This window comes from Erinaceus europaeus, chromosome 14 (genome assembly GCF_950295315.1).
Source record: "Erinaceus europaeus chromosome 14, mEriEur2.1, whole genome shotgun sequence".
NCBI lineage: Eukaryota > Metazoa > Chordata > Mammalia > Eulipotyphla > Erinaceidae > Erinaceus > Erinaceus europaeus.
Window position 1 is genome coordinate 53154939 of NC_080175.1, and position 24536 is coordinate 53179474.

At 41.4% G+C, this 24536-nt stretch overlaps 1 protein-coding gene and 1 non-coding gene across 2 annotated transcripts in view; both read right to left on the reverse strand.

Moving 5' to 3' along the window:
• BCHE (butyrylcholinesterase) overlaps nucleotides 1-24536 on the reverse strand; it is a 78013-nt gene that overhangs the window by 27600 nt on the left and 25877 nt on the right.
• LOC132532936 (5.8S ribosomal RNA) lies at nucleotides 4397-4552 on the reverse strand. The gene has a single exon (XR_009544848.1). It is a non-coding gene; the product is annotated as a 5.8S ribosomal RNA (ribosomal RNA).

The following is a 24536-nucleotide window of genomic DNA, read 5'->3' on the forward strand; positions in this document are numbered from 1 at the left end:
AAAAAAAAGAGAGAAAAAGAAAGGGAGAGGGATGGAGGTAGGGAGGGATAAAGAGACAGACAGACAGACAAATAGACATGCATACACACTAAAACACTGTTCACTTCTGGATTATGGTGGTGCTGAGGATTGAACATAGGACCTCAGAGCCTCAGGTGTGAAAGTCATTTTGCATAGTCTTATTATCTCTCCAGGAAAACGCTAGAAGAAGAAGAATTATCTCTTCAGAAATCAAGTTGTTTTCTTTCTACCATTCATCACCATCAGTCTTTACATTTGACTGATGCCTTCCACTAGACTGTTGACCTCCATAGGAGTGGAGAATATGTCTGTTATTCTACCCCTTACTTCAGAAGATTGCTGTTCCATGGATAGCTCTTCGGTAGACTGATGGTACTGAAGCTAGCTAGCAATAACAATGACTGAACTCACATTGCAGAAGATTATTAATACAATGTGTCTTTCTAAATAAAAGAAAATTTTTATTATTACTTTCTTTTCTCTAAACAACTGGTAAGGATGCTGGCAATGACAACTTGTGATCTATTGAAGTGATACATGGCTGAATGAAAACAATATGCTTAGCAAATGGTTAATGGAAGTCTTACATATTAGGAATTGATCTAAGCACAGTTGATGCACGAGTAACTCATTTGATTGTCACAATAATTTTTCTTGTACTTGTTTATTTTGCTACCAACATAATTGCTGGAGCTTGGTGCCTGTGTAATGAATTCACTGCTCCTGACAGTCATTTTTTTTTTTTTTTTGCTTTTTAAAATCTTGTGATAGAGACTAAAAGAAATTGAGAGAGAGAAGAGCACAAGACCTTCCTACATGGTCCCAGGAATCACATATGGGCCTTAAACATGGCAATGTATGCACCCTACCCAGTGAGCTATATCTCCAGCCCTTACAGTTAACTTTTAAATGAGAGAAAGGTGTTACTTTCTTTTGGGCACAGAGTGTTGCTGAGGACTTATTCTGATGCAGTCTCCGCCCCCAGGTTTTCCTATGCCTCGCTAAATCCTAGAGTGCCCCCTTTCAACCAATCCTGGCCCTACACGTCACCCCTGGTTGTCGCCCAATAAAAAGCCCCCTCACCCCTCCCCTCGCTCTCTCTGGGCTCTCGGCTCTCCCTCTCTGAGGTCTCGCTCCCTGCTCTCCCCCCGTGGTCGGCCATTGCTGGCTGGCTCCACGTGGTCTGAACCAAACCTCCCCCCCCCATCCTATAATAAAGATCTGTGTACCCCTTTGCTCTGGACGTCCACTCTCTTCTCCGCAGTGCAGCCCAACACCAGACCACCTCAACAACATCTGGTGCCCATCGTGTTCCATACCCACACCACGCCCGGCCTGAGGTCTCCGAAACCGCCCAGACACAGGTAAGTGGCATCCGCCCACTTCTGTGGCCCCGCGTTTCCCTCCACTATGGGAAATTTCTCGTTTTATGAGGAGGTGTCCCAGTCATTATTTCTTGACCTGGGACAGATTCCCGCTGTCATAAAAGGTTTAATTTTCGCTACCCCTTGGATTTTTTTAACTGTGGTCACCACTTTCAAGATATGTAAAACGTGGTATGCCATAAGGATAAGTGACCTTTAGGCTGAGGTACGAGAGTTAAATCACATGTGCTTAAGACTTAGACATCCTAAGCGATCAGCGGCTAAACCCAAGAATTCCGTTCCCACAGACACGCACACGTGTTCGGAAGCTCCTCCTCTGACCCCACCCCCTTCCGCCTTTCAGGTTTCAGCTCAGCCTGCGTTCCTGAACCCTGCCCCTTCGGTCCCGGTTTCAGCTTCCGTTTCAGCTCCGCCTGAGGCGCCTGCGTTCCTGAACCCCGCCCCTTCCGTCCCGGTTTCAGCTCCGCCTGCGTTCCTGAACCCTGCCCCTTCCGTCCCGGTTTCAGCTTCCGTTTCAGCTCCGCCTGAGGCGCCTGCGTTCCTGAACCCCGCCCCTTCCATCCCGGTTTCAGCTCCGCCTGCGTTCCTGAACCCTGCCCCTTCCGTCCCGGTTTCAGCTTCGCCCACGGCCCCTGCCTCCGCGGTTTCAACTCTGCCTGCAGCTTCTGCGTTCCTGAACCCCGCCCCTGCCCCTGCTGTCCCAGTTTCAGCTCCGCCTGCAGCTTCCATTTTCCTGACCCCGCCCCCGGCCCCTGCTGCCACGGTTTCAGCTCCGCCTGAGGCTTCCTCGTCCCTGACCCCGCCCCCTGCTGATACATCACCATTAAGAGATCTAGTGGCTGAGATACGAGAGCTAAAGGATATTTTTTCAGCATTTAAGGATTTTAAACCATGTGCAGTCCACCCCGGGAGCTCCGTCCCCGTAGATATGCGTTTAGTCTCCCCTGCAGCCACTACAGCAGTTTCTACTGAACTTTCCACTTCTGCAGCTCCCTCTCCCGCGCCACCGGACCAAATCCACACATTCCCGGTAAACTTGGCCCCTTCTAAACAAAACCCTCAGCCGTGGCAGCCATATTCCTCTAAAGAACTTGGAACGCTCAGGCAAGCAGTCAGGGAGGACGGTATGCACTCTCCATGGACCAAGTCCGTTTTGAGAAGCTTTTACCAACATTTAAATACACCACAAGACTGGAAAGAACTGGCTCGTGCTGCACTCCCAGACCCTCTCTATCTTCAGTGGCAGGCATGTTTCCGCGATGAGTGCTCTAGGAAATCGCAGGAAAATAGTAACAAACAGATAGAATGGAATTCTGATGCTTTGTTTGGAGCAGGAGCTTATGAATCTGGAGCTCAGCAGGCAGAAGCCAGGTTTCCAACTGGTTATTTTGAACAGGTACGCATCTGTGCAACACAAGCATGGGAAAGGGTGACCACACCTGATGTAGATCCATCAGCTCCCATTAACTCTTTTCACCAAGGCTCTGATGAGTCATTGGCGAGCTTCATCTCAAGGGTGAAGAGAAGCTTAGAGAGAAAGGTTTATAATCCTGACGTCCGCACACTACTCCTGCGCTCTATTGTCTGGGAAGGCATGACACCACAATTCCGTCAGGTATGCCTTAATCTTAAACACCTACACCCAGATAATTGGATTCTAGCGACACAGGAACTTACATCAGGCAATTATGGGACACCCGCTATGACGCAGGTCTATGCAGTTGCCCCACGTAAGCAAAACGGGGCCTGCTTTCAGTGCGGTCGCCAAGGACATTGGCGTAACCAATGTCCTGATAAGTTGCGACCACGCCTCCAGTCAGGGAAACCACGCCTCCAGCCAGAGCAACCCTGCTTTCAGTCAGGGAGCCAGAGACCACATACTGTTTGTCCAAAATGTCGTAAGGGGTTTCATTGGAAGAGAGATTGTTGGTCCCAATTTCATAAAGATGGTTCGCCCCTGAATGGTACAAATTTGGGGCCTGAGATTTTGTGGACCACTCCTGTTTTAGAACAAGGTCACCCTTCTATGACAGTAAAGATTGGCAATATTCCTTTTAAATTTTTGATTGACACGGGGGCAGCAAAGACGATTTTAAGGCAAGAAGAGGTTCCCCAAGATTGGGAACTCATCCCTGGACCCAGTTTACATGGAATAGGAGGGATGACAAGAGCATTTTGCACACGAGACTCGCTTATGTGGGAAGACCCAGAAGGTTCTACTGGACACTTCCGCCCTTTGGTAGCTAATATTAGCACCAACTTACTGGGCAGGGATCTTCTGGAATGTCTTAATGTTAGGATATCCACAGACGCCTCTGCAGAGCGTAAAACTCATTCCCGCGATACCAGGTCTATTCAGCACCCCCAATACTAAATGCCACTGTTCGTAGCCAAACACCCCGCTTAAGCTGGCTTTCTAATGAGCCTGTCTGGGTGGAACAGTGGCCTTTACCTAGGGATAAGCTAAAAATTTTAAAAGAGCTCGTCCGAGAGCAGTTGTCCTTGGGACACATTCGTCATTCTCGAAGCCCATGGAATACTCCTGTCTTTGTGATTAAAAAGCGCTCGGGAAAATGGCGCCTCCTTCAAGATCTCCGTGCAGTAAATAAAACCATGCAGGTCTGGGGCTCCCCCCAAAGGGGTTTGCCTCTTGCTTCTGCAATTCCCACGGGAATTCCAATCATAGCTATTGATATACAAGATTGTTTTTTCTCTATCCCCTTGCATCCGCGAGATTGTAAACGTTTTGCCTTCTCTGTTCCGTCTATTAATAATGCCAGCCCCGCTGACAGATTTGAATGGGTGGTGCTGCCCCAGGGTATGGCCAATAGTCCTACAATTTGTCAGGAGGCTGTTAAATCTGCCCTTGTCCCATATATTCATAAGGGCCTTAATATTTTTCATTATACAGATGATATTTTAATATGGGGAAAATCAGATACAGATCTCTATGCCTTACGTGATTTTCTCATTCCTGCATTAAAGAAAAGCGACGCTCAGACAGGCGTAGCCCCGGGAGGAACCCGGGACCGCAAGTGCGTTCGAAGTGTCGATGATCAATGTGTCCTGCAATTCACATTAATTCTTGCAGCTAGCTGCATTCTTCATCGACGCACGAGCCGAGTGATTGGCCTTATATAAAAATGCTGGACGCAGCCAAAGTTTCTGGAGACGTCCAGAAACATTCCAAAAAATTTTTTTTCTTTCTCCCTCTTTTGAATTTTATATATAGTATTGGTATATATGTACGTGTTTAGTCTTAAACTGTGTGACTAATGACAGATTTAAAATTGTTTTTAAATAATGTGTTTTTATAACAAAAGTTCTTTTTCCTCCAGTTTGTTATAACTAAATGTTTATGGGTATGTCTCAAGTTTGGTAACACTAACTTAACGGTCAGAAGTGTAACCCTACAGCTACACTTTTACCAGACAAGGTAAATATTAATAGTTAAGGTAACTTACTATTTAGGTAAAAGTCTAAATGTTCAACGTGACTATTCATTCCCAAAACTAAACTATATAAATTTTATATACAGGACACCTTTGAAGGGTCCCCAAAGGTGCCCTGTAAACTATCTTGTGGAAATTAATCCACAACAGATCTGGCATCAATCTGGCACTGTAAACGTTAAAATCATTGTCACGAATATGCGTTAACTCTCTAAGCAATTTGAGTCTGTTTAAAATACATATTTTAGCTAAAATTGGTCTCAAGATCCTGCGGTAGAGGCTGCTACAGGAGGTCACATTAGATGACCTTTTAATAAATCATAAAGAGATTCTAAACCAATTATAATCATCGAGGTATCAACTATAACAAACCTATAACTTGTTACCAGTTCAAATTAACCACGAGAAGCAGATTGTTTGTGTTTCTTTCACAGGAATCCCAGAAAAACCATCTGAACCCCTGCACACCCTGACGTCACTCACTAGATGGCACGACTACCGTGGCACACCCCCCGAAACCCTAGATGTCACTCAACGTGATCTGAAGAACCTGATACACGAATTCCAAGGACAGAACTTTCTTCATGCCTGGTTACCGTTCCTGCTTCTGACCTGCTTGTTACGTGTTGGCAGTTCCAGCTAGCTATCTACAAAAGAGCAACATTCCAGCGGCTGACCTCCCTCATGCAGCGTTGCATCCCCTGCCAATTCCTCCCCTAGCCATCTACTTCGGACTGAGACTTGTATCGGACTTTCTGACATACCCTATATACATTTTACACAATTTTGAAGCAGCTTATTTCCCTTCACGCTGCTGGTTTTTCATAGACTAATCCTGAGTAATTCATAGACTTTACAGACTGTTGCCTTGAGGACTATACAATGCCAAATAGCCCCTCTGTTTGGTGGGTCATGCCTCCTGCCGCCCCCTCATTATGTACCCTTGCCCTTTTCCCCACTCAAGCAGGGAATGTTCCTTTACACACCAATCCTTCCCTTCACACCCCACTGACTTTTACTTCTCCCCTTCGTGTCCCTTCCTATTTTGTTATGTCATTTAGGCTTATGTCCAAAAGGTTTCTGCCCCATGATAGTCTTTTATAGACTTTGTACATCTTATGCAATTACTAGATAGAAAGATAGAAAAGATGTAGAGATACTGTGAAGAGATGGTTGAGCAGGCTGCGCTTAAACCTATGAGATGAGTCTCTCCAGGTAAGTCTCTCTCTCTGAAGAGGGGTTGAGCACAGGAGGACATTTAAATCTCACAAGGTTGGCAGCCATTTAAGCCTTCCCTCCTCCACAGAAAGTCCTACATCTTCCCACCTGAGCATGGCATTCCTCCAAAACATTTAAGCATGCTCCATTTTTCTTTACTGTGTCCATTTAGATATAAAGGGATAGGAGGAGATGTTGCTGAGGACTTATTCTGATGCAGTCTCCACCCCCAGGTTTTCCTATGCCTCGCTAAATCCTAGAGTGCCCCCTTTCAACCAATCCTGGCCCTACACGTCACCCCTGGTTGTCGCCCAATAAAAAGCCCCCTCACCCCTCCCCTCGCTCTCTCTGGGCTCTCGGCTCTCCCTCTCTGTGGTCTCGCTCCCTGCTCTCCCCCCGTGGTCGGCCATTGCTGGCTGGCTCCACGTGGTCTGAACCAAACCTCCCCCCCCATCCTATAATAAAGATCTGTGTACCCCTTTGCTCTGGACGTCCGCTCTCTTCTCCGCGGTGCAGCCCGACACCAGACCACCTCAACAACAACAGAGGTTACGCATAAGAAGGAAAAGCCTGAGGACACTTCCAGAAGCAAGGCTACAGAGTAGCAGCAGCAGAGTTTCTCTCCTCTCCCTAGTCAAGTAGGAATATCAAAGATCACCTAAGACTGTAACAAGATGAGACTAGGACTCCTTTGGGAATGCACCAAGTTACCAGTGACTCAGTGACTGCAAACACACGTGGTTCATGGACAGATAGGAGCCTAAGGAGAGATTCCTGGGACTAAAGCCTATATCTACTCCCAAGCAGATGGGACAATCTGACAGTGTGCCAGTTGAGGCACCACCTCCAGGCTGTTTTACCAACAAAAAGACTGTTGAAGTGAAGAAAGAACTCTCCTAAGGCTCATAAAAGCAACTGTGAGTCTCCATTGCTACTGCCCCTCAAAAGCTGGAGCAGCAGTGGGGGGAGGCCTTGTGCTGACATGGGGGGGGGGCAGAGAACTGACCAGAAACTCAGGAGAGAATCTAAATCTCAGTGGTCTAGAGGGGAGCTGTATAGTGGGAGCCTTTCCCCACTGTTCTCCTGATGAGAACACAGTGAATAATTGCCTCAGAACCTAAAGACTACAAATGAGTCTTGTTCAGGAACTTATAAGGCTAAGTAGTGATGCCCTGCTTGGTTCTAGGTGCTGGTGGAGCAGGTGATTTGAGCCCTGGGCTTTGAATATTTTTGGTGTGGGAAACTCTTCATAACCATTGCACTATCTCCCCCCCCCCCACACTTTATCTGTTGTTCAAGAGGGAGTAAATAAGCTAAAAACAACCTATTTATAGTTTAAAAGCCCTCAAGCTATCATAGCCTACAGAGAAAAAAATGAGATTTTAACATTCACCATGCTTCAAATCAGGGATTTAGATAACACTGAACCCACTGTTAATTTCCACAATTGTGAATTTTTTAAGTTGTGCTCAATGAGAAAGGCTTTCAACCAAGAGTACTGTATCCTGCTAGACTGTCATTCAGACTAGGTGGAGGTATAATAGCCTTTTCAGATAAGCAACTGTTGAAGGAATCAACTATCACCAAGCCTGTCCTGTAAGAAGTTCTGAAAGGTTTCCTATAGACAATCAGATCACACACACACAAAAATAGCCATATGTCAGAACACTCTAAAATTCTACAATAATGTCATTAAAGTGTATCCATTTTCAGTTTTAACTGTGCCATAAATTCATACATGTATTTTCGTGTTCTTTCATCACATCACCTGACCAGACTCTGGCCCTGAAATTCCAGCCATTATACATGTTCCTATATTTAGTATTCTGTTTTCTCTTTTTGCTCTGGTGTTACATAATATTTCACCTTTATGATCCCACACTCTGCAGAAGATTAAATGTATCTCCTGTTACTCAATTCAGTTAATGTTCTCTGCCCATCTCTGGTATCACATAACAGCCTGAGGAGATACATGACACATGGGTAGGAATCATGGCTTTGAAATCAAACTCTAATTTCCCAAACTGCTTGAACATGTATAGAAATTAAAAATCAGCAACAAACTTCACACAGCTTTATCTGAGTTTTGAAAAATGGGAGATTCTTTCCATTGTGCTTATTTAAGTACAACAAAATAGGCATAGCCCAGATCAGCTAGTCATGATGACAGGGAGCTGGGAGTCTTTAAGCTAGTTACCAGTGCTTGGCTACACATCTTCAGGTCTGGGGGAAGCAGCATGATGGACCCTGGGCAGAAGGAGAGCAGGCAAGGGTAGCAGGAACAGATTTCCAGCAGTCTCTTTTATTATTTTTCTTCCCTGTAGGCTATGGGAACCAGAAGGCTTTTAAACTATAAGTAGGCTTCTTAGCTTAATCACTGACTACTGACCAAGAGATAAATCAGGGTGGGGGAGAGATAATCCAGTGGTTATGCAAAGAGACTCTCACACCCCTAGGACCCAAAGCTCCAGGTTCAGTTCAGTTTTTCTGCCTAGCCAGGCAGCACTGCCGGGCCCTCTGATTTTCTAAACAAGTTCCATTTATAGTCTGTAGGTTCTGAGACAACTATTCACTGTGTTCTCATCAGGAGAACAACATGGAGAGGCTCCCACCACACAGCCCCACAAGTAGGACACCAAGGTGTAGATCCTTTCCTGGGTTTCCTGGTTAGTTCTCTGTCTCCTGGTGTCAGCATAGTGCCTCCCTCCTGATGCTCCAGCCTCTGAGGGCAGTAGCAATGGAGTTGCATTTGGTGAGTCTTAGGGGAGTCCTCTCCTCCCTTCAGCTGTCTTTTTGTTGGTAAAACAGACTGGAGGTAGTGCCTCAACTGGTAAACTGCCAGACTGTTACCAGCCACTTAATCTTTCCTTAGGCTCCTCTCTGTCCACGAGCCACACATATTTGTACTCACTGGTGATTTGGTGGGTTCCTGAAGTTGTTCTAGTCCTGCCTTATTGTGGTCCCAGATGATCTCCTTTGGTATTCCTAGTTGACCTGATAGAGGAGAGGAGAGAAACACAGCTGCTGCTGCTCCGTAGCCCCGCCTCTTGACTGTAAGGTAGTTTTTAAGATTAGAATCTTATTGTGTTATTAAATTAATGGTGTTTGCTTAATAGAGAAGAAAATGAGGGAAGGAAGACAACTAGTTGTAAAGTTTTCACCTATTGAGGAGATAAAATAAATTAGGTATGAATCTTGATGGATTATAGGCTGATTGTACAGAAAATGTGATTTGAGAACTTCTTTAAAGATTCTCATATAAGAATATATTTATATAGACATATGCTTATGTATATATGCACATATACACATATATATTATCTTAGAAAATCTGAATAAATTAATTAACTAGGCAACATTAAATATCCTTTTTATTTTAAGATCTCTCTCTGTATGTGTGTGTTTATACTTTTTAGACATGGTTATAAGTATAAGTAAGGACATTATTCCTGAAGGTGTGAGAAATATATCAAAACATTGGATCCAGGGGCTAGGTATTGGCATGCCTAGTGAAGCACATTATGTTACCAGTGCACGAGAACCCCGGTTCATGTCCCCATTCCCAACCTGTGTGTGTGTGTGTGTGTGTGTGTGTGTGTGTGTGTGTGTTTGGGGTGGTTCACAAGAAGTGCAGTAATGCTGCAGGTGTCTCTAGCCTTCTCTTCTCCCTCTGTTGTCCCTAGTTGCTGTCTGTCCTTTCATAATTATTTTTATATAATTGGAATGATATTTTTGTCATGTAGGCATAGAACTCCTGCTATAAACCCAATGGTAAAAAAAATAAAGCAAAATAAAAAAATATGGCTCATTACTAGTACCCTGCACTAAATAACTAAATATTAATTAAATCAACTAACATGAGAATGCTAGTGAAAAGAAAATTGAGCTAATTTCTCCAATGAATGAGTAGGATTCTCTAGTACTTAACTAATTGACTAGTAAGAATAAGAAGTGAATAACTGAGATGTTCATAGTGTAATAAAATCTGATTCAAGTGAATTAAATTACTCTGAGGAGGAAGGGAGAGATGCTATTTTGGAAAAGTTACTGTGTCTCCAGCAAGAAAAATATATACTTTGCTGTACATAAATATAGGAATAAAGACAGCTATCACTTGAACAGGCTAAAGATTAAATACAAACTTCAACATCAGTCAGATATTAAAGTCAAAGAGTAAAGGAACTATTCAGAAGTTGAAACTGCAATGAATTTTGTTTCCAGGGTTGAATCCCAAAAGGAACAATTGAAAAGATTTGGAAATTTAGACAAAGTGATCATTTGATTAAAACATTTTGTTGAAGAACCACTGATTTCTTGATAGACCCTTTGATGATGATGATGATGATGATGATGATTTTGCCTTCAGGGTTATTGCTGGGGCTCAGTGCCTGCACTACAAACCCACTATTTCTGGAGGCTATTTTTCCCCTTTTGTTGCCCTTGTTGTTTATCATTGGTTTTGTTATTATTGTTGTTGGATAGGAATGAGAGAAATCAAGAAAGGAAGGGAAAACAAAAAGAGGTAGGGAAAGATAGATACCTGAAATCCTGCTTCGCTGCTTGTAAAGCAACCCCCCTGTATGTGGGGAACCAGGGGCTTGAACTGGCCTCCATACTCCAGTCCTTGTGCTTTGCCATGTGTGCTTAACCTGCTGCAATAACTCCCGGCCCCCAGGTCCCTGAATTACAATGTCTGTTGTTTTTCTGATGAACTATTTTTCATAATTACTAACAGACATGTCAGAAATTCTTTGGTATCTCTGTAGTTTTGCCTTCAGTCCCCAGGGGTGGTATTTTGGCCCTATTGTGGTAAACGGAGATAGAGATCAATAGGCCTTCGGGCTAACAAGAAGCCTGCCTTGTGTGATGTCCCTTGGGATAAGGTCAGGATCTGCAGAGTAAACATAGAATCAATTGTGTATACCCTTACAATTTTTGTGTTTATGTATATCCATAAGATGTGAATACTTGATATAGCTATATGCACACATACCCAACTAATAGGACAGTGAGTATGAAGTAGTGTTGTTAAAATTTTGAAAGCTCTAGCCGGGCTAGCTGGCTTCACGGGCAGGTAACAGAGACGCGGAGACAACGGCTGGGCAGGGAAGCTGTATTTCTTTATTCAGGAACAACGATTCATAAACTAAACCAAACTAATCACCAAACAGAACTCTGCTGTCTCTTTGCGGCGGTGCAAGCACTCTCTCTTACTCTCGAACTCAGGAACTCAGGAACTCTGCAACTCTGGCACTCTCGAACTCAGGAACCCTCTCTCGGGGTTCCTTGGGGTGGGGCCAAGCGGGCCCACGAAATTGACTGAACTGATCCAATTCTCTTGGCGGGAGAACAAACCAATGTAAAGCATACGACAAAGTAGGATTAGGCAGATGTGTGCAAAAGTTTAGGCAGGCAGATGCAAGAAAAGATTTAGGGGACAAACACGATGGGAACATTTTGACAGAACCTCATGGTGACCAATGAGAGACATTTGGCAGAACCATACTGTGTGATGTATGCTATGAGTCCCCCCACTCCATAAAACCTATTTTCTCTTACTGCCAATGGTGTCATGAAGTTTTCTCAACCCCAAGATGCAAATGGAACTCCCGAAAGAAATTGAAAGGGGAAGGAGATAGATGAGAGAGAGAGACAGAAAGACAGACATACAGAGACCTATAACACTGCTTCACCACTTATGAAGTTTCCTTTCTACAGGTCAGGACCAGATACATAAACCTAGGTACTTGCGTACTGTCTTTGCACATGCTACTGGATTTGTCAATGTCTGGGCCTTCTTTTCCTTTCTTAAAACAAATGTATTGCCATTGTTTTCAGAAATCTCACATTTCCTGTTTTCTCCCATTTTTCTAGCCACTCTTTCTCCTGAATTGTCAGCACCTTTTTTTTTTTCTTTCCATTTCTTTCTTTCCAACAATGTATATTAATAGGTCTCCTAAGCCAGTTAGGCTTCTCATTTCACATAAATGGTCTTAATTGTCATACCAAATTTGATTCATGAAATGGCCAATTACCTGCGTAGCTACTCAGTCTAATCCCATGAATATCTTTTAGACACTAATTCAGAATCTGAAAGATTGAACTCCCTGTTTGACCCATGTCATCAAGATGTATCTAATTCAGTAATGCTCCTAACTAATCAATTCAGGAACCCGATTACTGTTCATTGATTCACTTTCCATCTCATACACTCTTCATATATATCAAATGATCACTAAGTCCAATGGTCTTATACTGAATATCTCAGATCTATAATGATTTTGTTATTTTTATTACCAACTTGATAGCTTCTTAAATAGTTCCATTCCTGCTGCATACCTGCATCACTGGGACAGATCTCTAAATAAATTGAGATCTATTTATTTAGACCCTGTCACCTTTCTTGTCCCCTTATTGACCATTCTTCTCCTCAAGAGAAAGAATGATTTCACAAAATAATAACATACTCATTTAACCTAAACAAGTAACACAAAGTATTTATGCACTCACGTGTAGGATATAATCTCAATCTAGCACATGTTATAAATTGATTAACTGATTAGTCACATTTATATAACTCTCCAGAGATATGCCTCTTTATCGCTGTTTGAGTCCCCCCTCCTTTGTCAACTTAGTGTCAAATGCACTGACAAATGGTGTTCTTTATTCTCAAAGCTCTGTTTGAGAAAAAAAAAGTTTAAGACAATTCTATAACTGAATTGATGTTTTTCTATGTTTTAATTCACAAAAGTCTGGAGATACCAAGTTATAGTCTTAAGCCCTATGCAAGGAAAATTGTTTACTCAACTGTTTTCTTACAGCAGAAAGTAGCACTTCCTTAGTTGGAGGATGGTATACAGTGCCTGGGGATGAATGGTAGCTCACCATTTAAAGTGCATGCTATCTATCCTGCATGAAAACATAGGTGTAGTCCCCTGACTCTCATCTGCAAGGGGAGAGCCTCACGAGCAGTGCTGCAATTTTATCTCTCTTTCTCCTCTTTTTATTTCTCTTTCTCTCTCTCACTCTCTCTGTCTCACATGCCAGGAGCAATAGAGTTATATGACTTACAATCCTGGTAGAAAAACAAAACAAAACAGTTATATGTTAATAGTTCTGCATGTTTCAATCCAATTTTCCTAACACCATTTATTGAAGAGACATCCCTTAGCTCCATTTAATCCTTTGACTCCATTTGTCAAAAAACTAGGTGTCCATAAGTGTAGATGATTATATCTAGTCCCTCATTTCTATTCTATTTGTCAGTGTTTCTACTTTTTGTTCCAATACCCAGCAGTTTGATTAAAAGAGAGAGGCAGACTGGGAGTATGGATCGACCATGTCTAGCGGGGAAGCAATTACAGAAGCCAGACCTCCCACCTTCTGCAACCCACAACGACCCTGGGTCCATGCTCCCAGAGGGATAGAGAATGGGAAAGCGATTGGGGAGGGGATGGGATATGGAGAATGGGTGGTGGGAATTGTGTGGAGTTGTACCCCCCATCCTATGATTTTGTTAATGTCTCCTTTCTTAAATAAATTTAAAAAAATGTCCCTATAATAGAGTTTGAGATCTGGAAGTGTGATGTCTCCAGTTACGACCTTCACTTCTCAAGATTGTTTTGGTGAATCTAGGTATTATCTTATTCCAGATAAACTTTTATGCTTTTTTCTATTCTTTAAAAAAAATGGTTGGAATCTTGATGGAGATGAAATTCAATCCATATATGGCTCTGGGTAGAATGATCATTATGATAATGTTAATTATTTTAATTTTTCTATTTTATTTTATTTTTTTTAATTTTTATTTATTCCCCTTTGTTGCCTTGTTTTTTATTGTTGTAGTTATTATTATTATTGTTGTCATCATTGTTGGCTAGAACAGAGAGAAATGGAGAGAGGAGGGGAAGACAGACACCTGCAGACCTGCTTCACCACTTGTGAAGAGAGTCCCCTGCAGGTGGGGTGCCAGGGCTCGAACCAGGATCCTTACACTGGTTCTTGTGCTTTGTGCCACCTGCGCTTAACCTGCTGTGCTACAGCCCGACTCCCGATAATGTTAATTCTTCCAATCCATGAACATGGTGTATATTTTTATTTCTTTGTGCATTTTTTCTTTTTCTTTTTTATCGTTCTTTCTTTCTCTCTTTTTTTTTTTACCTTTTTAAAATTTATTATTAGATAGAGATAGGGAAAACTGAGAGGAGATGTGGATATAAAGAGGGAAAGAGATAGAAATACACCTACAGCACTGGTTTACTACTCATAAAGCTTCCCCCCTGAAAGTGGGGACCAGAGGCTTGAAACTGGGTCTCTGTGCACTAAAATGTGTGACTTAACTAGGTTCACCACCACCTGATTACTCTTTATGCCTTTTCCCGCTTTTTAAAGATATTTATTTTCCTTTTTGTTGCCCTTGTTATTTATTGTTGTTGTTGTAATTATTGTCTTTATTGCTGCTGTTGTTTTTGGATAGAACAGAGAGAAATGGAGAGAGGAGGGGAAGACAGAGAGGCACAGAGAAAGATAGACACCTGCAGACATACTTCACCACCTGTGAAGTGACTCCCCTGCTGGTGAAGAGCCAGGGACTCAAACTGGTATCCTTACTCTGGTCCTTGCGCTTTGCGTCACCTGTGCTTAGCCTGCCCAACTCCCCCTTTTCCTATTTCCTTGAAAACTGACTTGTGGTTTTTAGCATATAAGACTTTCATTTCCTTTTTTAGTTTTATTCCTTAATCTTTGACTATTCTAGCTGCTATGATAAGTGGAACTGCTTTCTTGATTTCTTCTGATTTAGTGTTTGCATAGATAAATGTCACTAACTTTTGTATATTGCCTTATTTTTAATATTTTGTATATTGATTGCAAACTGCCATTTTACTATATTGGTTACTAGTTTCCAGGAGTTCTTTGTTGGATATTTTATATGTATTATCATATCATCTTCAAATAGTAACACTGTTACATATCAATGATATGGCTAAGACTTCCAAGACTATGTTAAATAGTTAAGGGTAATAGTGAAAATCCCTACCTTATACTTGATTGAAAAAAGAAAACTTTCATACTCTCACTATTAAGCACCACTACATCTCACTGTACACAAATGTCAACTTCTAATGGATCAAATATTTGGATATTATCCCAGAAACAATAAAATAGATAGAGGAAAACACTGGCATATCTCCTTTCAATGTAAACTTTCAAAATATCTTAGGTGACTTAGAATCAATTGTAGCAAAAACAGTGGCAAAAATACAGTGATAAGAGTACACCAAGCTGAAAGGCTTCTGCACAGCAAAAGGAGCCATGATCAAAGTAGAGAGACTCCCTACAGAGTATAAGAAGATCTCTACATATCAAAAAAGGGCTAATAAGAAACATCTATAAAGAACTCATAACAACAACAAGAACAAAAAACAACCTCACCCCCAAAATGGACAGAATATTCACTAAACAAAAGATTCAAAAGGCCAACAGACATATGAAAAAATGTTTCAAATCATTGATTGTCAGAGAAATGCCAATAAAGACAATAATGGGATATTACTTTACAACAATGAGAATGTCATACATCAGAAAATAATAACAACAACACATTCTGTAGAAGTTTGGGGGGCAAAAAAACCCCTACTGAACTGCTGGTGGATATGTAAATTGTTCTAAACCCTATGGAGAGCAGTCTGGAAAACTTTGAGAAGGCTAGAAATGGGTCTACACTGTGACCCTGCAAGTCCTCTCTTGGGAATATGACCAAATGAAGCAAAGACACTCATTCATAGAGATCTGTGGATGATTATGTTAATAGAAGCACATCTTCTAATAGCCCAATCTTGGAAACAATACATATGTCCAATGACAGATAAGTAGCTAAGAATGCTATGTTATATATACACAGTGGATTGATACTTAAGAATCAACAGTGATGAAGTCATCTTTTTTTGTTTCATCTTGGATGGATCTTGAAGGTGTTATGTAAGTCTAAAAGAGGACAAATGATAGATGATCTCACTTGTAAATGGAATTTAAGAAACAAAGCAAAAACGGGATGCAGAGGTTACATGGGCCCTAGGTCATATTGATGGGGTTTACAGTTAACAGTATTTATATGCTATTTCCATATTTGGGAACTGCCCTTTATCCTAATCCAGGTTTCTAGTTCTATTCCCAACTCTGACACTATCTTCCCAGACAATACTTTTAGCCCCTTTGCATGCTAGTGGTGGAGCTCAGGCAAAAATTAGTAAAGCTATGGGCCCCTTGGAATATATTTAAAATAGACTTTCTAGCTTCTTCCAACATTAAGACCCCAACTCTCATCTGCTATATCTTGCCTTTAGGTTGCTGATTATTAAACAATTTGTTCTGCATTTCAGCCACTAAGTTGCAGATGCTATCATGAGGCCAACCTGACTTCCTGCGCAGAGGACCTCACCAGTGTGTCCTGGAACTCCACCTTCTCAGAGCCCTAATCCACTAGGGAAATATATAAACAGGCTGGGAGTCTGAATCAACATGTCGATACCCATGTCCAGTGGATAAGCAATTCTATAAGCCAGACCTTCCACCTACTGCACCCCATAAAGATCTTTGGTTCATACTCCCAGAGGGATAAAGAATAGGGAAGCATCCAAAGGAACTCTGGTGGTGTGAATTTTATGGAATTGCATACCTCTTACCCCACAATCTTGATGATTATTATTTAATCACTAATAATAATTTATAAAAGGAAAAACACAAAGTATACTGCAGAAAAGCCAAAAAGTCTGGGGAGGGAGTGGCTGGGAGTTTGTGAAAAGGTTCATAAGGTATTGAAGTTAACATAACAGATGAGTAGCTGAGAAAGCTGTGGTATATATACACAATGGAATACTATGCAGCTATCAAGAACAATGAACCCACCTTCGCTGACCCATCTTGGACAGAGCTAGAAAGAATTATGTTAAGTGAGCTAAGTCAGAAAGATAAAGATGAGTATGGGATGATCCCACTCATCAACAGAAGTTGAGTAAGAAGATCTGAAAGGGAAACTAAAAGCAGGACCTGACCAAATTGTAAGTAGGGCACCAAAGTAAAAACCCTGTGGTGAGGAGTAGACATGCAGCTTCCTGGGACAGTGGGAGGTGGGAGTGGGTGGGAGAGATGGGTCACAGTCCTTTGGTGGTGGGAATGGTGTTTATGTACACTCCTAGTAAAATGTAGTCATATAAATCACTAGTTAATTAATACGACAGGGGAAAAATTAATTGTATGTCTCGAAGTTTTTCAAAACACAAACTGAATCTTTTCAATATATAGGCTGTGTAATTGATATGCAGACTCTTTCAAAAGCCTAGACCAAGTAGACCAGAAGCAACCAATAACACAGCTATATACAAGATACTGGGTACTGCACAGCAAACCCTAACAAAAGGACTTTTCAAAGTTAACCCAATTACCAAATAATGTGATGATAACATTAACTATCGATTGTCTTTTTGAACCCTAAGACAACAAGAACCTCACATCTCCACTATGGAGCCTCTACTTCCCCCAGTCCTGGAACCATTGGATAGGGCCCACTTTCCCGTATGCCTCTCCCAATCCATATCAAATAATATTGCATCTGCTGATCACAACCTAACGAACACAACGATTGCCACCTCAACATGCTTCACTTCAGACTGTGTCCAGAGACTTCACGTGTGGAATGACAACCCTTCAACTTCATTATTCGGGTGAGACCTTTCTTTTCATAGTATACTCTAATTTCATCTCAGGTGGTTCACTTTCTAACAAAGTCCCAAAACCTAGATATAGACCAGTTTCTGTGAGAGAGAGCATATGTTCACACGTATCCGTAAACTACTGCATATCCATATGTTTACGTATCCGTAAACTACTGCAAAATATATGCCTGAAAGCAGAAGTGCACTAGTTTGCAGTGAGTACCCCCCTAATACTTCCTCTCCTCTATTCCAAGCTTTGGGTCCATGATTGCTCAACAATTTGTTTGGCTTCGTATGTTAACTGTCTTTTCAGTCACCAGGTTCCAGATGTCATCAGGATGCCGGCCAGTCTTCCCTAGACTGAAGACCCCACCAATGTGTCCTGCAGCTCCGCTTCCCCAGAGACCCACCCTACTAGGGAAAGAGAGAGGCAGACTGGGAGTATGGACCGACCAGTCAACGCCCATGTTCAGCGGGGAAGCAATTACAGAAGCCAAGACCTTCTACCTTCTGCAACCCACAATGACCCTGGGTCCATGCTCCCAGAGGGATAGAGAATGGGAAAGCTATCAGGGGAGGGGGTGGGAAATGGAGACTGGTTGTTGGGAATTGTGTTGACTTGTACCCCTCCTACCTTATGGTTTTGTTAATTAATCCTTTCTTAAATAAAAAATAAAAAAACTGAAAAATAAAACATACGTCACCATCCATACTGTATACAATAAATTCCCAATCCAAAAAAAGAGAAAGCTAAATTAAATTAAAAAATAAAATTAGCATAATGCCTGCTACATAATGAGAAATCAATAAGTGTATGATATTTGAAGAAATCTATAGAATTTTATATAGCCATGAAGCAAAATGTAGCCTAAAACACTTGATTTCCCATAATCATTTATGTCCATAATGTTTAATAAAACAATAAAAGAACTAGAACCAGAAACTCCAGTAATGATATAATCACATCTTCATAATACCAATTATGTAGTTTATTTCAGTCTGCCTGAATAAGAGTCAAAATGGCTGTAATATTGCTCTGATTGTTTGAATGATCAAATTAGTTTTTTTTCCCCCATGGCTGTGCTGATTGTCTATGCAATGTTCAGTTATTAAATTAGAGAGAGAGAAAATAGCTTGAGCAGAACACTGTGATATTACAGAAACAACTCTAAATAATGAGGTTTTGTATTTTGGAAGACAGGGTAAAGAAAATCAGAACTTTACTTTAAAATAATTATTATATTTTCTTTAATAGATCATTACCATTTTTGAATGGGGTAGTAGATTAAAAGAATAAATAGTGCCTAACTTTAATTTTTAAGTAAGGATAGAACAGCAGAAATATTTCATTGTGTTCTTCACAACAGTATATTAACATTTTCCATACCTGGTATATTTATTATTCTAGATAAAAGTCCTTAACATAAATTGTAGTTGAATTGTATTTACCTACCTTTGTTATACCATACAAACTTCTTTTTAAAAGAATGCTGCAATATCTCATGATAAAATGTTTTTTAAGGTGATTTTTCTAAGTCAGTTGGGAATATACACATATGATATCCCTAGCTGGGACAGTGTCAAGTGTGCCCCCCCTCACCCCATACCAAGTGTCAAGGAGTATTCATTTTAAAAGCTTATGCGTTTCATAACATTGTTCAGACAAAAAAAAAACAACAACAAACAAACAAGTGGTTATATATTACATAGACAAAGATCAGAAGACATTTCTAAGGGAGAAAACACCTGGGTAAGTAAGGGTGCTTAAAATTGTCATTATCCAAGGAGTCGGGCGGTAGCGCAGCGGGTTAAGCGCAGGTGGCGCAAAGCGCAAGGTCCGGTGTGAGTATCCTGGTTTGAGCCCCCCAGCTCCCCACCTGCAGGGGAGTCGCTTCACAAGCGGTGAAGCAGGTCTGCAGGTGTCTGTCTTTCTCTCCCCCTCTCTGTCTTCCCCTCCTCTCTCCATTTCTCTATGTCCTATCCAAAAACAATGACATCAATAATAACTATAACAATAAAAAACAAGAGCAACTAAGGGGAATAAATAAACAAATAATTGTCATTATCCAAATGCCATTATTATGTCAGATACATTACTTTGATGCCATAAGATAGTGAGTTTATTCCAGTTATCTCATGCACAATCTCCAGACCCTTAGTGCAGCACCCAGACATTCAGACTTATGGGTGATAGCTGTGGCAATGCAACCCTCTACTGCCTGTGAGCAAGAATCTCCAAAATCTCCTAACTTCACCTTAGAGCGGGATTTTGTGTTAACAGAAGTAATCAGAGGCTGAAATACAGGCCTCATGGTTTATTATTAGTCAAAAGAATGCACCTTGTAGACAAATAACACATTTTGCAAACATAGATGCAAAGGTTTTAGTAGGTTTTTCAATAACAAATATCAGGAGGTCTTGGAGGGGTAAATTAAATTATAGGGGAAGAAAATCAGAAGTAGTAATAGGTGTAAGACTGAACTAGAAAGGAAGTGAATGCAGGACCCTTGGAACAAAATGGGGAGGGGCTGGGTGGTGGCACACCTGGTTGAGGGTACATGTTATAATGCACAAGGACCTGGGTTTGAGCCCCTGGTCCCCACCTGCAGGGGGAAAGCTTGTGAGTGGTGAAGTAAGGCTGCAGGTCTCTCTCTGTCTTTCTCCCTCCCTATCTCCCCCTTCCCTCTCAATTTCTGGCTGTCTCTATCCAATTAATAAAGTTTAAAAATAAAAAAGGGGAGAGTCGGGTGGTAGCACAGTGGGTTAAGCGCACGTGGCGTGAAACGCAAGGACCGATATAAGGATCCGGGTTTGAGCCCTGGCTCCCCACCTGCAGGGGAGTCGCTTCACAGGCCAGGCAGTAAAGCTGATCTCTCCATTTATCTCATTCCTCTCCATTTATCTCATTCTCTCTCCATTTATCTCATTCCTATCCAACAACAAAGACAGACAACAATAATAACTACAACAATAAAATAACAAGGGCAACAAAGGGATAATAAACAAATAATTAAAAAAAACAAAAAATGTAAAAATGGGGAAAATACATACTTATATATAGACATAGATAGTTATAGAGTCAGCTCTTGTCTGTGACCTTGGGAGAACTACAGTAATTTCCAGTGGAAGGGATGAGGACACAGAGCATTGGAACCATAATAGAAACACAGACCAATGAAATAAAATCAAAGGCCCAAATATAAGCTCCCATAATTAATTGCCCATAATTAATATGGGCAATTAATTTTTGACAACAGAGCCCAAAGCAAACAGTCATTTTTTTTTTTAATTCTGCTACTCCATGATTTGGGGAACTCAGTAGAAAAATAACACAATTAAATAAGGAAATGTCTAAAACAACCAATGTAGTACTATAGCACAATCTAGCTAGAGATTAAAAAGCATATTAAGCAAATAAAAATAACACAAAACATATGAACAATTAAAAAGTGTATTTTAACTTGTACACAGTCTGTTTAAAAGGCAGAGTAAATAAAGGGAGTCAGGCGGTAGTGCAGCAGGTTAAGCACACATGGCGCAAAGTGCAAGGACAAGTGTAAGGATCTCAGTTAGAGCCCTGGCTCCCCACCTGCAGGGGAGTTGCTTCACAGGCAGTGAAGCAGGTCTGCAGGTGTCTATCTTCCTCTTCCCCTCTCTGTCTTCCCCTCCTTTCTCCATTTGTCTCTGTCCTAGCCAATAACAATGACATCAGTAGCTACAACAATGAAAAAAGAAAAAAAGGCAGAGTAAATAACTAGGTATATCAACTCAAAGTTGACAGAGAAAACAGAATCAGAATTTCTACAACTTTGCCTTTAAGAAAAAAATATAAAATTGCTAGATTTCTCAGACTTGGCCAAATTTTACTCCAGAAGACCCTTTATTTTAAGAGGTCTGCATGATTAATTTTCTAATAACTAAAATTGGTAAGCAAATAGAGTATTGTAAATAGATGTGCTTCACAATTAATCATTTGAAAATGCAGGTGAGATTGAAAAATCTAGTGAAATAAACAAGATCAGTGTATGTCTGGAAGTTGCCAACTGAGCCCTGTCTCACCCCTGAGCCAATTCTGAGGACAGTTGTCAGGACATTACAAATGCAAAGAATTGGAGCTGGTAGTGGAGCATGCAACTGAGCACACACCTTCCAATGCACAAGCACCTGGGCTCAAGCCTCTGGTCGCCACCTGCTGGTAGGTGGGGGTGTGTGATGCAGGGATGTAGTTCTCTCTCTTCCCTTCCCTCTCTCTCTCTCTCTCTCTCTCTCTCCTCATCTTCCTCCTCCTCCTCCTCCCATTCTTCTTCTTCTTCTTCTTCTTCTTCTTCTTCTTCTTCTTCTTCTTCTTCTTCTTCTTCTTCTTCTTCTTCTTCTTCTTCTTCTTCTCTCACTCTCTCTCTCTCTCTTTCACTGTCTCCAATTCCCTTCTTAATGTCTCTTTGTCTCATCAAATAAAATGGAAAACACTGGCCAGTAGGCATGGTAGATCATGCACCAACAAGCCTCAGTGATGGCCTTGCTAAAAAACAAAGAAACAAACAAAAAACATATTCACAATAGCAACAAAAATCAGAGTATTCTTTGAGGGTCTCCAGTGCTCTGCTATTCAGTTAGGATTGCCATGATTAGCAAAAAACATACCAAAATAGAACACACAATTCAATGTCAATGTCCGTTAAACAAGTAGTGTTTATTTTATTTTTAGTGTTAAGTATGCCCCTTGCAGACCTGTGGGTCATATTTAAAATAATTTTTTTTGTCTGTTGTTTAGTTGACATTCTGATTTTACTAAAGTGTCTGCATTTTCTATGGCAACTCTATTTCTGGAAATAACTCAGGTATTTTTACATAGAGGTTTCATTGTTGTTTTTGTTGTTTGTTTTGTTTTAATACCTGCAACTTAAGCTCTGGCTATTAGCAATTCTATATTAAAGCTAAAGAAACAAAGGACCAGACCAGTGAAATAGTTCACTTGGATAGTGGGCTGCTTTGTTGTGTACAACCCACATTCAAGCTCAGCCCCTACCACACTGAAGGAAAATTAGGTGTTTTGCTCTCTCTCTCCTAAATCTCCTCTTATTACCCCCCTTCTCCCTCTCCACCTCTCACTTCCCCTCTCTTTCTCCCTGTTTACACTTTTAAAAATAAAGATACAAAGGAATAGAGGTCAAAAGGGAAACAAATCTTTGCTTTCTCTATCCCATTGGGGGCACTAAAATTCTAGTAGAATGGGAAGGAAAAACAGGGAAGCTGTGTTGAGTAGCACCACTGGGCTACATGTGGACTTGAAATCAGAGCTCTGGTTTTCACTAAGTCCTGTGGAATTCAGACAAGCTTAGGCACTTGGGTATCCTGCTTACCACCTGCTGGTCATGATCAACCTGCCTTGGAGACCTGTCAGAAGCAAAGTGAAGCCCTGAGCAGAGAGTTAACACATGTCAGCAATTAATAGGTTTCAACTATATCATTCTTATTACAATAACAATTCATACTAGGCTCTACATTTTGATTATAAAGTTATCATATTATAACTTTTGGCCAGTAAGTACATTCTGAAATATCCTTCTTTTCCTTCTTTCCTTCCTTCCTTCCTTCATTCCTTCCTTTCTTCCTTCATTTCTCCATCCCTCCCTCTTTCTTGCTTTCTTTTTTTGTGTTTTCTTTTCTTTTTTTTTTCCCTTTTTTTTGCCTGCCTGGCTATCACTGGGGCTCAGAACTAGCACTATGAAGTCCTTGCTCCTAGCAGCCTTTTTTTTTTTTTTTTCATTTTATTGGATAAGACAGAAAATGAGAGAGGTGGGGAAGATAAGCAAGGGTGAGAGAAAAATAGATGCCTGCAGACCTGCTTCACCACTGTGAAGTGCTCCCCCCACCCCCCTGCAGGTGGGGATCTGGGGCTTGAATATGGATCCTGTGTAGGTCTTTGTGATTAGTACTATGTAAGCTTAACCAGTGCCCTTCCTTTGCTTCCCCCTCCCCCTTTCCTTCCTTCCTTCCTTCCTTCCTTCCTACATTCTTTTTTTTTTTAAATTATTTCTTTATTGGGGAATTAATGTTTTACATTCAACAGTAAATACAATAGTTTGTACATGCATAACATTCCCCAGTTTCCCATTTAAGAGTACAACCCCCACTATGTCATTTAGCATCCTTCATGCTCCTTCCTCCTTCCTACATTCTTATAAACTATAAGTAGGCTTCTTAGCTTAATCACTGACTCCTGACTAAGAGATAAAGCAGAATGTGGCAGAGATAATCCAGTGGTTAGCAAAGAGATTTTCATAGCCCCACGCTATGCCACAGAGGTATAGGTCTTCTCCTGAGTTTTCTGGTTAGATCTCTGTCCCTTGGTGTCCCTGCCACTGCTCCAGATTCTGAGGGCAGTAGCAATGGAGACTAAGAGTTGCACTTGGCTAGTCTCCGGGGAGTCCTCTCCTCCCTTCAGCCGTCCCCTTGTTGGTGTAAAAACCTGGAGGTGGTGTCTCCGATAAACTGCCAGACTGTTACCAGCCACTTAATTTCTCCCTAGGCTCCTCTCTGTTCACCAGCCACACGTGTCTGTACTCACCGGTAATTTGGTGGGTTCCTGAAATCTTTCTAGTCCTGTCTTGTTTCGGTCCCAGGCGGTTTCCTTTTCTCCTTCCTACATTCTTTCCTTCCTTCGGTCTTTCCTTCCTCCCTTCTTCCTTCCTTCCTTCCTTCCTTCCTTCCTTCCTTCCTTTCTTCCTTCCTTTTCTCCCTTTCTTTCT